The sequence below is a fragment of the Protopterus annectens genome, chromosome 16.part0, assembly GCF_019279795.1.
Source record: "Protopterus annectens isolate FY-2018-M chromosome 16.part0, PAN1.0, whole genome shotgun sequence".
Taxonomy (NCBI): Eukaryota; Metazoa; Chordata; order Ceratodontiformes; family Protopteridae; genus Protopterus; species Protopterus annectens.
Genome location: NC_056750.1, coordinates 856,505,327 through 856,520,813, shown reverse-complemented (window position 1 = coordinate 856,520,813; position 15,487 = coordinate 856,505,327). Strand labels below are relative to the sequence as shown.

The 15,487-nt window shown below is 44.8% G+C and overlaps 1 protein-coding gene across 1 annotated transcript in view; it reads left to right on the top strand.

The window, feature by feature from the left end:
- The window catches only part of CHD8 (chromodomain helicase DNA binding protein 8), a gene marked incomplete in the record, with an annotated part of 4,119,653 nt that overhangs the window by 2,007,033 nt on the left and 2,097,133 nt on the right, over positions 1 to 15,487 (top strand).

Below are 15,487 nucleotides of genomic sequence, written 5' to 3'. Positions count from 1 at the left end.
TCTCCCCCCCTCCTTCAAAGAGGGCTAAGGAGTTTTCTCCTGATGTTTTGTCCGTCTCATATTCTGATATTTCCAGTATGTCTGCTGATGAAGGAAATTCTCAACTTTTTTCTGCCTTTGAGGATTCTGATGCTGAGGACTCTATCCCTTCTGCCTCCCTCCAGAAGATTTTTCCTTTGGGGATACTTTGAATACTCTTAGGGAGCATTTTAAATTGGAATGTCAGGATTTTCAACAGTCTAAGAAAAGAATCAGGGAATTTTTTAGATTTGCCACAGCATAAGCCTCTGGCTATACCGCCAGTTTTGGAAGTTGTGGATGATGTTTTCATGGAAAATTCTTTAACTCCTAATTCTGTTCCTCTTGCCCCCAGAAAACCGGATAGATATTACAGGGTTCCTGAATCTCATCAATTCCTTTTCAGAAACCCTACTGCTGATCCAGAAATTATTTCTCAAGGCCCCAAGGGTGTTAAGGCTACTATTGCTAGAAACCCTGTGCCTTCTGATAAGGAATCTGGGGCCTTGGACAGGTTGGGTAAAAAGGTTTATACTTCTGCAACTCTTGCCATTAGATCCGTGAATTGTCTTTTTCACATGCTTAAGTATCAGCAGCATACGTTGGAGGCTATTAAGGCTAAACTTGGAGATATTCCTTCCATGACAGAAAACAAAGATTTACAAGACTTACTGAATTCTGCCACTTTAGTTAATAAGCATTCACTTCATTGTCGTTTTGACACTTTGGAGGCTTTATGCAGAGCAGCAGCCACTGGTTCCATAATTAGAAGGCATGCTTGGCTCGGGGAGCAGACTCTTTTTCTACCAGTTAATTCTAAATTGCTGGATGTTCCTTTGCACAAGGACAATCTTTTTGGTAATGAGGCTGAGGAGGTACTGAAAAAAGTTGGAGGATAAGGCAAAATTTATGCAAGCTGTAAAAGATTTCCTTCAGGTTCAGCCTCCTCGGTTTAGTAGGCATTATCCTTTGAAGAATTGGTCTTTCCTTGATCCTGGCAAGCTGGGTCAATCTAGACCTGGGGGGGGATGTTCATCGTGCATACAGCTGCAGTCATTACAGATGGGTTATCCTGCCATCAGGTGGGTCCTCGGTCAGCCGAATTCCAAAGTCTAGGTCCGGCGTCGGTTGTCGTCACTTCTTCCCTGACACCAGTGCGGCAGGGGTATAAAAGAGGCAGCTGACGCCATTTTCTTCAGTCTTTCTTGCCACGCGGTGCCCGAAGCAGAAGCATTTCGAAAGTGCCGGTCGGCCAGCTCCTGAGATTTACGAAAGTATTTCAGCCGAAGTCTTCTTGAAAGCTAAGTACTCCTTTGGGGAAACTTTTCTTGCCTAAGACCGATATCAGACAAAGTTAATAATTGCATTTCATGTGGAAGCAAATACCGCATAAGGATTTCCACTCTTTCTGTATACTTTGCTTAGGCCCAGACCATGACGTCTCGGCCTGCCGTTTTTGTGCTAGATTCAACAAGCGCACTATTAAGTGCCGGGCGGAGTTCGGCCTTTACTATTTTGGCAACAAATTTAACTATATTATGTCGTCGGATACTCAGACTGCAGTTTTGTGCAAAAGATGCAAAGATAAGGACCGACATACGAGGTCCGCACCGATTACTGAGACCACGCTTAAGCCGACTACCGGTTCTCCGGTGCTCAGCGAGGCACCTACGCAGCCCCTGAGTACCGATGACACTACATTACCGGTGTCTTCAGTACCCGAGGTCGCAGGCTTCTCTGTCCCCATTCCTACTGAAGATACCTACGCCACTCTTGGTGGGGAAACTCAGAATTTAGACAGGCCTGCCATTTCTCAAAGTGTCTTCAGGCCTTCCCCCTTCTCTATTAAAGCTTTCACTAAATCTAAAGCAGCCATGAAAACCAAAAAACAGGGTCCTCAGACCCCCTCTCAAGGCCCCATGCCTAAAAAGCAGATGCTTAAAATGGCTGAGGATTTGATTACTCTCATCAGGGGTTCTGAACCCCCCTCTGACAAAAGGCCCAGATTAGAGGAAGACTGCCCTTCCTCAGATCAAGCTTCTATTACCTCAGAACATTCTGAGGACCAGGATTATGCCTATTCTCCTTTCGAAGACTCTGATGCAGAGAAGTCTATTCCCTCGGTCTCCCCCCCCCCCCTGAGGACTACTCTTTTGGGGAAACCCTGCATACATTGAGGGAACACTTTCACTGGGAAGGCCAAGATTACTCAGATTCCAAGAAAAGGCTCAGGGAATTTCTTCTGCTCCCCCAGCATAGGCCCCTGGCTATCCCTCCTGTTTTAGATATCTTGGATGATGTGTACACAGAAGCCAGCCTTAATCCAGATTCTTTGCCTCCTGCTCCTGTTAAACCAGACAGGTATTACCGGGTTCCTGATTCTCACCAGTTCCTATATAATAGCCATACTGCTGACCCAGAAACTATTTCACAGGGTCCCAAGGGGATTAAGGCCTCCACTGCTAAAAACCCATTACCTTCAGAGAGAGATTCCAGAGCTTTAGAAAGGTGGGGGAAAAAGGTGTACACCTCGGCCACTTTAACCAAGAAGGCATTAAACTGTCAGTTCCATATGTTAAAGTATCAACAGTTTTTGTTATCTCAGTTGAAAAGCAAAATGACACAACCAGAACAACCAGATTTAAAAGAGTTTCAGGATTTGTTGCATGGTGCAGAGCAAGTGGGTAAACATACCTTGCAGTGTGGTTTTGATGCTTTAGAGGCCTCATGTAGAGCTGCTGTTACGGGGTCTGTTATACGTAGGCATGCTTGGCTCAAAGAGCAAACCTTTCCCAGATCATGTCAAAGCAAAATTATTAGATGCACCTCTTCAAAAAGATGTATTGTTTGGTGTTAAAGCTGAGGAGGTACTAAAGAAAATGGAGGAAAAAGTGAAATCAATGCAAACAGTGAAAGATTTCCTGCAGGTACAACCTCCACGTTTCAGCAGAAACTGGCCTTCAAAAAATTGGTCCTTTCCAGCCACGGACAGACCTCAAAGGGGCAGATACAGATGCCCAAGGGGTAGAGGGCAACCTCAAATATCTTTCGGAGCCAGACAGTGGCAAGCACCAACCCCAAGAGGTGGAGAAGATACATCACAGTCATTTAGAAAACAGACACAATGGCTTCCCCCTACACCTGCCAAGCAAAGCTTTAATGGCAGCACTTTTGGGCGGAAAACTGGCATTATTCTCAAAAAATTGGCATATTGTTACAAAAGACAAATGGATTCTGGACATTATAGACAGAGGCTACAGGTTCCACTTTCACACCCTTCCAAAAATGAGAGGCATGCCAAACCTGCCACAAAATCAAAGGGCAGAGGCACAAAAACAAATTTCAGCTCTCATGGACATGAAAGCGATTCAAAAGGTACCTGCAAAAGAACAAGGTCAAGGGTTTTATTCCAGACTATTCCTGGTACCAAGGAAAGACAAAGATTGAAGACCTATCTTAGACCTCTCCATCCTAAACACATATCTACAGGTGCCAAAATTCAAGATGCTGACATTACAGCAGCTTCTTCCCATGCTGGGCAAGGAGTCTTGGCTGGTAACATTGGACCTCAAGGAGGCATACCTGCATGTCCCTATCAGACAAGATTGCAGAAGATACCTCATATTTCTTGCAGGTTCAACCCATTACCAATTCTCTGCATTGCCCTTTGGCTTATCTACTGCGCCCAGAGTGTTTGCGAAATGCCTGGCATCGTAATCGCCTTCTGCAGACTACAAGGAATACAAATCTACCCATATCTGGACGACTGCCTGATCCAAGCGGACAGCAAGGACACACTACTGCAGCACCTGGCGTTTGTAATAAAACTGTTGAACTTCCTGGGATACACAGTCAACAAAAAGAAATCAAAACTAATACCCTTTCAACAAATAATTTTCCTGGGTGCCAGCTTGAATACAACCACCCAGATGGCCTACCTCATGCCAGACAAACGAGGGCAACTGTTTCAATACTTCAGCAAAATGGCAACTTTCACCAGGCTAACTGCAAGGAAAGTCCTGCAGGCTCTGGGATTCATGGCATCTTGCATCCTACTAATCCCATGTGCAAAGCTGCATATGAGGAAACTTCAATGGTACCTAAAAAACTTATGGTCTCAACACTGCCACAGCTTGGAAACAATTATACCACTCATTCCATGCCTTCAAATGGAATTTTTGTGGTGGGCTCAAGCATGCCAAAGAAACACAGGTCTCCCTTTCTGTGTACCTCAAGCAACTCAAATAATCACAACAGACGCCTCAGACTACGCCTGGGGAGCACACATGACAGATCAATGCATTCAGGGAAAATGGTCCCAAAAAGAGAAGCACCTACACATCAACCAAAAGGAAATGCTAGCAGTGCAAAATGCTATTATGACCTTCAAAGACCTACTGCATCCAGGCCAGCTATTGATAAGGACAGACAACACCACAGTGATGTGGTACATAAACAAACAGGGGGATATTCATTCATACCCCCTGTGCAGGCAAGCCATGACCTTATGGAACACAGCACTGGAATTGCAAATTCAACTACAGGCACAATTCCTGCCAGGGAAGGAAAACACACTGGCAGACAACCTAAGCAGAAATATGACAGATCCACACGAATGGAAGTTGCATCCTCAAGTTTTCACAAAGATAACTCTAGCATGTGGACAGCCATTCATAGATCTCTTTGCTACCCACAGAAATTACCAGTTGAAAAGATTTTATTCAAGGACCTATCATCCACAGGCCTGGAAAGTGGACGCACTTTCTTTCAATTGGACAACATTGACAGTTTATGCCTTCCTCCTCCTTCCTTTGCTGCCCAAAGTTCTATTAAAAGCCAGAGCAGAGAGGTCGAAAATCATTCTCATTGCTCCAGACTGGCCAAGACAACACTGGTATCCACTCCTGAAGAGCCTGACACATTCCCCACCATGGATCCTACCTCTAGTCCCTCTTCTGTTGTCCCAGCACAACTACAAAACCCTTCACAGCCATCTCAAAACTTTAAATCTAGCTGCATGGAGAATTCCTTGATTTCCCAACAGACTCTCCTCTCCAAGGAGAGGTGCAGGATGTCATCTTGGAGGCCAGAAGACCTTCTAATAGAAAAGCCTACTCCGCCAAATGGAAAAGATTTTGTGCCTGGAATCAGGAAAAGGGCCAGAATCCTTGGCCAGTAAATATACCTCAAATTTTACAGTACCTAGCTGAGATGTTAAACAGTGGACTTTCCTTCTCCTCCATCAAGATCCACGCTTCAGCCATTTCTGCACAATACAACACAGATCCTCCTTTATTCTCTCATCCTCTCTTAAGGCAGTTCCTCAGAGGGGCAAAGAATATAAAACCCCCAAGGAAACCACCAGTCCCTGCTTGGGACCTCAACTTCGTATTGGAAAAGTTGACCCTTCCTCCCTTCGAGCCAGCTTCTTCAACAGAACTACAATACTTGTTATGGAAAACAGCCTTTCTTCTGGCTATCACATCAGCATGCAGGGTTTCGGAGCTACAGGCCCTCATGGCTGTGCAACTATTCATCATTTTCCATCAGGACAGAGTTTCCTTACGAACCAACCCTACCTTTATGCCAAAGGTAGTATCCATTGTAGCTTTGAATCAGACTATCCACTTACCTACCTTTTTATCCTAATCCACAAAACAAAGGGGAAAGACTACTACATTCCTTGGACATTCACAGACAACTTCGTTAATATTTGGACAGGACAAAGCCATTCAGGAAATCCGAGCAACTCTTTGTGTCCTATGCTACAGGTGCTCAAGGAAAGGCTATTTCCAAACAGACAATTTCAAAATGGATAGCCCACTGCATATGCTTTTGTTACTCATTTCATGGAAAAACTGTGCCTGCATGCATCAGGTCCCACTCCACCAGGGCCACAGCTACCTCTGCAGCTTTCCTCAGGGGGGTCCCTGCCAAGAACATTTTGGAAGCAGCCACTTGGAGTTCAGTGCACACTTTCTCCAAACACTATCACCTTCCACTTTACTCTAAATCTAGAGTGGGATTTGCCACAGCAGTCTTGCAGGGCATCCTCGCTCCTCCTAGTTCCACTTAGTGCCTGCCACCCCTACTTAGCTTTGGGATTCTTCCCATCTGTAATGACTGCAGCTGTATGCACGATGAACATAGTACAGTTTTGTACCTACCATAAATGTAGATGTTGGAGTGCTCATACAGCTGCAGTCCAGGTTACCCCCCCCCCCTCCGTCCCCTCTTAGGACAGGCCTTATGACAAACACCTTATCATGCAACCTATTTGGGGTATTTTCCTATGGTGTATTTGCTTGCAACTACTGTTTTCTGATTATTCTATATTGCATGTTTGCATAAATTTATGTTTTGCCTTCCTTCTGGGGGCACCCGACATCTGGGGCAAGAAAAACTGAAGAAAATGGTGTCGGCTGCCTCTTTCATACCCCTACCGCACTGACGTCCGGGAAGAAGCAATGACAACAGACGCCGGAACTAGACTTTGGAATTCGACCGACCGAGGACCCACCTGATGGCAGGATAACCCATCTGTAATGACTGCAGCTGTATGAGCACTCGAACATCTACATTTATGGTAGGTACAAAACTGTACTTTTCAGATCTTCCAGAGGGCAGGTTTCTGTCCCTCAAAGGGCTTAACAATGGCATTCTTCTTCTGCTAAATCAGGGAGTTCCAAGCCAGCTTCCCAAAGCAGGCATTCTCAATGACTCCAGCCTTCTTGTGCCTACTTCTGCAGACCCTGGGTTTCCTTTGGGGGGAAGGTTAACCAGGTTTGCAGAGGTATGGTCTTCCATTACAGATGACAAATGAGGGCTCAGTATAGTACACCAAGGTTTCAAGTTTTACTTTCACACTTTCCCTGTTTTACAAGGGTACCCAGACATACCCAAAACTCTCAAGGCAGAGGTAGAAACTAAAATTTCTTCTCTACTGACTATGGGGGCCATAGAGCCAGTTCCTGCAAATCAGGCAGGCCTAGGTTTTTATTCAAGGCTTTTTCTGGTATCCAAGGAAAGGGGGCACCTGGCACCCTATTCTGGAACTGTCCATTCTAAACACTTTTCTGGTGATTCCCAAATTCATGATTCTCACCCTTCAACAATTACTACCAATGCTGGGCAAGGATTCATGGCTGGTAACTTTGGATCTCAAGGAGGCTTACGTGCACATCCCAGTAAGGGAAACTTGCAGGCAGTTTCTATGCTTCAGGGCTGGGGAACAACACTTTCAGTTCTCTGCATTGCCCTTTGGCTTATCTGTTGCTCCCAGAGTTTTTAAGAAGTGCCTGGCTCCAGCCATTGCTTTTTGCAGGCAGAGAAGCATTTCAATTTATCCTTACCTGGACGACTGTCTCATTCAAGCAAACTCCCCAGAATAATTAGAAAAGGATTTGGATTTCGTGAAGAACACTCTAACCTCTTTGGGTTACACACACAACAAAAAAAAAAGTCAAAGTTGGTTCCTTCAAGGGAGATTGTTTTCCTGGGAGTGAGTCTGATTACAGGCACCCAGATGGTATTCCTCCCTCAACAGAAGCCAGAAGATCTTTCCACTTACTTTAAGTCCAGGAGAGATTGCCTTCAAGTAGGCAATATGAGACAGAGAATAGTTGGAGTTTTTTGAGTCTGTCCGTATAGGACAAGTGTTTAAGGCCTAGGATCCTCTTTGTGAGGTACTTTTGCAGCCTCTCCAGTTGTTGCAGGTGTCTAGTGAGGTACATGCCAAATGGGGCATTGTACTCGATGATTGGCCTAATGAGGGAAGAGTAGAGGGAGACAATGACCTCTTTCTTCCTGGATGCAAAACCCTTAGTAAGGAGATGTGTCACATAGAAGGACTTTCTGACCACAGTGGCAGTGTGGTGGTCAAAAGAGAGGTTGGTGTCAACCTTTGTTCCCAGATCTCTCATAATGCCTTCTGTGTTCAGTGGATTACCATTGATGTGGTAGTTCGTGGGAAATGGGTTTTTCCCAAAGGGGATGACAACACATTTTTTGGCATTGTGCTTAATGCCATGGTTCTGACACCAGTCGTTGGTCTCAGTGAGGCCTTTTCTGTAGGATGCCAGCATCACTTGAGGAGTTAATAATGGCTCCCAGCTTGAAATCGTCTGTGAACTTTGTCAGAGTCCCTTCATGTTGAACTGGACTTCTGAGAAGTAGATACCAAGCAGGAGAGGACCCAGGATTGATCCCTGTGGCACTCCTCTCGTGACTGGTCGACAGTTCTTTGTGAGCCCGTTTGCAACCCACTAAGTTATATGGGGTTGATGCCTAGCTTAGTGAGTTTTTCTAGTATTCCTGATTGGGGAATGATATCAAAGGCCTCAGCTAGATCAAGATAGGCTGTATGAACCACCTTGCCTTCATCCACAGCTCTGGTCACTGACTCAAAGAAATTGACCAAGTTGAGTAGGCATGATCTACCCTTCACAAAACCAAACTGTGTGGTATCCAGAGTTTTTAGATTCCCTATATCCTTGTTTATTAGGTCCATGATTATGCGTTCCATAGCTTTACATATCAGACTTGACAGGCTAATGGGCCGATAGTTCCCAGGGTCTGTAGTCGCTCCTCCTTTGTGGAGAGAGATGACTATAGCAGTGCGCCATTTGGTAGGGACAAAGCCTGAGGTGAGGCTGTGATTGAACAGGGCACACAGTCATGTAGAACACAGCCAGGTTGGCTTCCTTTTTTTGGAGGAGAGTGTCTTGGTTCTATTGGGTATGGTGATATCCATCCATTTGTGTACGTGTTCATACAGTGCATTGGTATATGATTCGGCGGACATGCAACTATTCTCCATTTGCATGGGTGCCGTGAAGTTAGCCACCTCTGTTCTTAGGAGCCCAAAGTTAGCTTTGGAGAAGTTGTTCACGGTGGTTACTTTTGTGGGGGTGGGAGGGGGCTGGGTTTCCAAGGTGATTAGTTTGTAGTTGGATCTAACCAGGGAGGAGTTGACTATTGGTGTAGAGCAATGGTCACCCATGTTAGTAATGACCAGGTAAAGGATGTTGCTACCTCTAGTGGGGGTAAGAACAAGCTGGCCCAGGGCATTGGAATTAATGAATTCTGGGAAACGTTGGGCAAAAAAAAAAAAAAAATTGCACTTTATTCATCTGCTCTAACTGTGTTTGTGTTTCTTCCTACTTTATTACATTATTTTTCTTTTGCCTCTTCTTGAAATTACTCAGTTGTACATATTCTTCTGCATTTATTATTGCTTGGTAGTAGCCTGATGAAACTGTAACTGTTATTCTAAGCCTTTTGGTTTAAGCACTTGGGCTTTCAGACCCATTGTTTTGCATTAAGAACGTTTGTGGTCTGCACTGTTGTGGCGAGACAGGTAGCTTACGTCCTTCTAAATTAGGAGTTGTTGATTGAGGGCTGTGTGTCTGTTATTCTAAAAGTATATTAGTTCTGGTTTAAGCTCTTGGGCTTCAGGCCAGTTATTTTACATTAAGAAGGTTTGTGGTCAGCACTCTTGTGGGAGGAGAGGCTAGATTTGTCCCTTCTGAACTGGGAATTTCTGGTTAAAGGCTTATTGTGCCTGCTTATTTGAACTGTTTCTTCTGAAATTGGTGCCCCTTGTTTGCTGTAGCATAAACTAGATTCAGGCCTGCTGAATCTAGCTTTGTTTGTATAACCTGAGCACTGATTCAGGCAATCTTTTTTGGAGAAGGTTCCCCTGCACCCTAATTGCAGGAGTGTGCAGTTAGAACTTGTGTGATTAAAGACTGCTGGAACAGGGCTCAGTTCTGAGCTTTTTACTGGTTAAGTGGGTAATTTGTTTGTCAGTTTGCTCGTTTTTATTGTTGTATAGAAAAAATTGCACTTTATTCATCTGCATTTACTATTTTGTGTTTATTCCTACTTTATTTTGCTTTTGCTGCCTGTTCTTAAAAGTACTTAATTGCACTTATTCTGCTGCATTTAGTACTGCTTGTAAGTAGCCTGATTAAATTTTAACTGTTGTTCTAAGCTTTTGGTTTACGCACTTGGGCCTCAGACCAGTTGTTTTACATTAAGAAGTTTGTGGTCTGCACTGTTGTGGCAGGACAGATAGCTTACATCCTAAATTGGGAGTTGCTGATTGAAGACGTAGTGTCTGTTATTCTAAAAGTGTATTAGTTCTGGTTTAAGCACTTGGGCTTTGGACCAGTTATTTTACATTAAGAAGGTATGGTCTGCACTCTTGTGGGAGGAGGGGGTAGATTCTGCCCTTCTGAACTGAGAGTTTCTGGTTAGAGGCTTATTGTGCCTGCCTATTTGAACTATTTCTTTCTGAAATTGGTACTTGTTTGCTGTAGCATAGACTAAATTCAGACCTGCTGAATCTAGCTTTGTTTGTATAACTTGAGCACTAATCCAGGCCATCTTTTTTTTGGAAAAGCTTCCCCTGCACCCTAGTGGCAGGAGTGTGCAGTTAGAACTTGTCTGATCGAAGACTGCTGGAATGGGACTCAGTTTTTAACTCTTATCGGTTAATTTGTTTAACTCAGTTTGACATGCTACTGTTATATATTTAAAAAAAATACACTTTATGCATCGCCGCTTAGGGTTAAAATATTCCCGGCGCCATAAAATCTGCTCTTCAAATTTTCCCTTGGAACTAGTCAGTTTTGTAGTTTTAGCACTAAAATCTGTTTCTCTGAACTCAGCACTTGTTAAGAACTTGTTCTAAGCACTAAGCTACAAATTACTACAGCACTCAACTTTCCTCACTTATCTAGAGGAAAACAGTTTTTAGTACTTAATAAGCACCTGTCCAGGCATGTCTAAGGGTCAGCTCCCAGTGTTTTCTCCTATCTACCTGATGAATCTGGGCATCTTGGGGCAATGCACCAATTGCCTCATGTCCACAGACAACCCTCTCCTCCTACCACCCAACACTACAACCTGTGAGAGATGTATTTATATAGCCAAACTGGAAGCAAAGCTCTCTTCACCCAAGACTGGACTAGACAGTCAAGAGGAGAAGGTAAACACCTGCACCACACTCATCACATAGTCCCTCAAAACCTACACCACCAAAACACACTCGCACAGAAACAAAAAACACACACTTACATTCACGGAGGCTCTCAGTAAAAATCTGCCCAAGCAACAGAGCCCTCCAAAGCAGAAACGCACGCATCCTCCACCCCCAACACAAACCAAATGACACATAGCTCACAAACTCAGTGTGCCACTCAACCACAGCCCATAAGGCATAACAACGTACTCAACACTCTAGTCATAGGTGACTCTAGTCAGGCACACTGAAGTTCCACTCACCAGGCTAAACAAGGAGAAAGTTACTGTCAGCTGCCTGTCGGGTGCCAGGATCCGCCACATAACGCACGCACTCAGGTCACTCCACAACAACTATAAATATGACTGTCATTGTCCATGTTGGTGTGAATGACCTGAGACTTACCTCCCTGGACTACATGAAAAGAGACGTAGAGGAGCTCTCCGATGATGTAGCCCATGCAGGTATGACCCTAGCCCTGAGTAGGATCATGCCATCACCCAGAATGGTACCACAGTACAAGGACAAAATGATTGACTTCAATAATTGGCTAAACTTCTGGTCTCATTCTAAGGGGATCCAGTATCTGCCTGGGATGACAAGATCGACAGACCACGATGCTTGATGGCCTGCACCTGTCGCCCTTGGGATTCCGGATACTGGTTAAGGCTCTTGCCACCCCTATAGTGCCTTTTAGGCAAGGTTCAAATGACAAGTTCACCACCGTAACTGGTACAAGCAAGCAAAATTTGAGGGTAATGCTACTTAATGCTAGAATTCTAAACCTCAAAATGCACTCACTCGAGGCACTCCTTAAAATGGAGAACATCAACATCTTTGCAGTGTCAGAGACCTGGTTCAAGGCTCCAGAGAGCACCCCTGCATTACCAGGCTGTAATTCATACCACTCCTTTCGGCCAGCTAACCTGGACCGAAACACTAAAGGTGGAGGCGTGTCCATATTTATTAAGGATACCCACACCTCCAGGCTAGTTGCTCAGCATAATGCATCCGAGATTATCCAAGTGCATCTAACTCTGGGCAAGATCGCAACCCAAATTGTAGCTTGCTACAGATCCCCCACGATGCCCCAGGATTCCCACTCCTCATTTCTAGATACACTGGAAAATAGAGTACAACCCATCACCCTAATAATGGGTGATTTCAACTACTCCATCATTAACATGAAAACTACTCGCGTACCAACACTTTTGCTCCAACGTTTTTTGGCATTCATAAATTCCAATGCCTTGGATCAACTTATCCACACCCCCACCAGGGGCAGTAATATCCTAGACCTGGTCTTTACCAACGGGGGTGACCGGTGTTTCACACCAAAGGTCAGTACCTCCTTGGTCAGGTCCGACCCCAAGCAAATCACCCTAGACACCCACATCCCGTCCCCACCCTCCATTAGGGAAATTACAGTAAAAAATTTCTCCAAAGCCAACTTCATGCTTCTTATGACAGAAGTGGCAAACTTCACGACACCCATGCAGAAGAACAATAGAGGTACAACTGCTGAATCCTACACAGTTGCACTTTATACACACTTACACGAGTGTATGGATCATGCTATCCCTAACAGAACTAAGATGCTATCCTCCAAAAAAATGAAGCCAATCTGGTGGTCCTCTGCCATAAACAAACTCTACAACAGAAGAAAGAAACTGTTGCAAAAGAGAGTAAAATCCCATGATTGGAGGAACTCGCTGGTCAGCCTCAATAAGAAGCTGAGATCCCTCGTAAAATCCTCCAAAGCTAGTTACGAAAACAAAACTGCCACTGATTCTAAACACAACCACAAAGCATTCTATAGCTATGTCAAGAATCTCAATGGCAACACTCGGATCTGCTCTGAGTTGCAGCACAATGGCACTAAATATACAGAACCAACTGATACTGCCAACATCCTGGCAGATAGATTCAGTGCTAACTTTACCCCTTTCTCACCCCCTAAAGGGCCCATCTCTGTACCGGAAGAATGCAAAGTTCCTGTAATCACGGCTGCACAGGTAAAAAAAAAACACTCTCCAAAGCCAAGAAAACAGCATCCATGGGACCTGACAACATCCCAGGATGCATTCTACATGAACTACAGAGTGAACTGGCACCCCACCTAAGTACCATGTTCAGTCGTAGCCTCACCTCAGGCTTTCTGCCCACTGAATGGTGCACAAGAACGGTTATCCCACTCCACAAAGGGGAGCCACCACGGACCCCGGGAACTACCGCCCCATTAGTCTGACAAGCCTGGTCTGCAAGGCCATGGAACGTATCATCATGGAACTTGTAAACAAAGGCATTGGTAATCTCCAAACTCTGCATCCCACCCAGTCAACATTTGTAAAAGGCAGATCATGTCTCCTAAACCTGATAGACTTTTTTGAAGTAGTCACCAAAGCCGTAGATGAGGGTAAGGTGGTTCACACAGCCTATCTAGATCTTGCCAAGGCTTTCGGCACCATCCCCCACTCTGTAATTATTGATAAACTCACTAAACTAGGTATAAATTCCTATGTCACAAGATGGGTTGCCAACTGGCTCACTGACAGAACTGACACTGTGAATGTAGCAGACTCCAAATCTGACTTCAGGCCAGTGACAAGTGGAGTACCACAAGGTTCAGTCCTGGGTCCAGTCCTGTTTGCTATCTACTTCTCTGAAGTACAGGCTAACACAGACTGTCTTTGGCTAATGAAGTTCGCAGATGACTGCAAACTAGGAGCCATAATCGAAACTCTTAATGATGTGGACATCCTACAAAAGGGCCTCACTGAGACAGATGCCTGGTGTCAAAGCCATGGCCTCAAGCTCAATGCCAAGAAGTGCATTGTCATCCCCTTTGGTAAAAACCCTGTATCCGTGAACTACCACATAGGCGGCAGTAAACTTAACACCGAAAGTGTGATAAGAAACCTTGGGACACAGGTGGGCAGTAGTGTCTCCAATGATAATCACATCACCACAGTAGTCCGGAAATACTTCTACGTGGCACACCTCATCACAAAAAGTTTCTCATCCAGGAAAAAAAGAGGCCATTGGTTCTCCTCTACTCGTCACTCATTAGAGCCATTATAGAGTACAACGCCCCTTTTGGTGTGTACCTCACAAGACATCTACAACATATGGAAAGACCACAGAAATACCTCACAAAGAGGATTACCAGCCTCGAACAGATGCTTTATGCAGACGGTCTCAAAAATCTCCAGCTTTACTCCATTGCATATCGCCTACTCAGAGGCGATCTCTGCCTAACATACAAAGCTATGCCAAACCCAGAGCTGTTGGACATGGTCCACTTAAAGTAATCCCAATCCCTCCAAGCTACTTACTCTAGGGACCTAAACCTTGTCACCAAAATAAACAGAACATGCTGGAGGGATAGATTCCTGTCCCAGAGACTTCCCATACTCTGGAACAAACTGCTTGTCTGTATGAAACATAGCTCCTCATTGGCACTCTTCAAGAAAAATCTTGATCATTGGATGGGAAATAGGGGATCACTTCTTTGGCTATTCTCGACAGTGGCACAGGAAAATAATTTTCTTGGGTGGCGAAAGCCCAGGTACCTTTTTGGATAGGCTTGTATAGGCCCTAGGGACAATAGCCTAGTACCTACCTATGAAGTGTATTCTTGCAAGAGTAGTTTTCCCCATTAATGGAAGGGTAGTTGAAGTCGCCCAGTATGATTGTGTTAGGTTGGACCCTAATATTCTCCAGGGTGCTTAAGAACGTGGAGTGAGTGTCTTGGGACATGGTTGGGGACCTATAACAGGCTACGACCTGAATCGCTGTCTTACCTAATGTTAGCTGCACCTGAAGTATCTCTGATATATTATGTTGGGCTGTCCAGTCTGAATGTGTGCATCCTTTATGAATATTGAAACACCATCACCTTTGGAGCTTCGGTCCATGCTCTGGGGCCTAAGGTGCGGAATGAGTTGTAGCCTGGTAGTGCAGCGGGTGCTTTCTGCTGCCTTGAACCAGGTCTCTGTTACAGCACAAATGTCGATATTCTCCATTTTAAGGAGTGCTTCGAGCGAGTGCATTTTAAGATTTAGACTTCTAGCGTTGAGCAGCATGACCCTCAAATTGCATTTGTTTGTAGCTGTTACGGTGGTAATTTGGAACACAGCCTAAAAAAGGCACTATAGCCTTGGCCAGTATCCAGAAGCCCAAGGATGATAAATGCAGGCCATCTCTGGCAAAGCATCGAGGTCTGTCAATCATGTCATCCCAGGCAGACAGATACTGGATCCCCTTAGAATGATACCAGAAACTTAGCCAGTTGTTGAAATCAATCATTTTCTGCTTGTACTGTATCATTCTGGGTGATGGTAGGATGCTGCTCAGGGCTAGGGTCGTAGCCGCCTGGACTACATAATCCGAGAGCACCTTCATGTAGTCCAGGGAGGTACGTCTCTGGTCATTCACACCCAC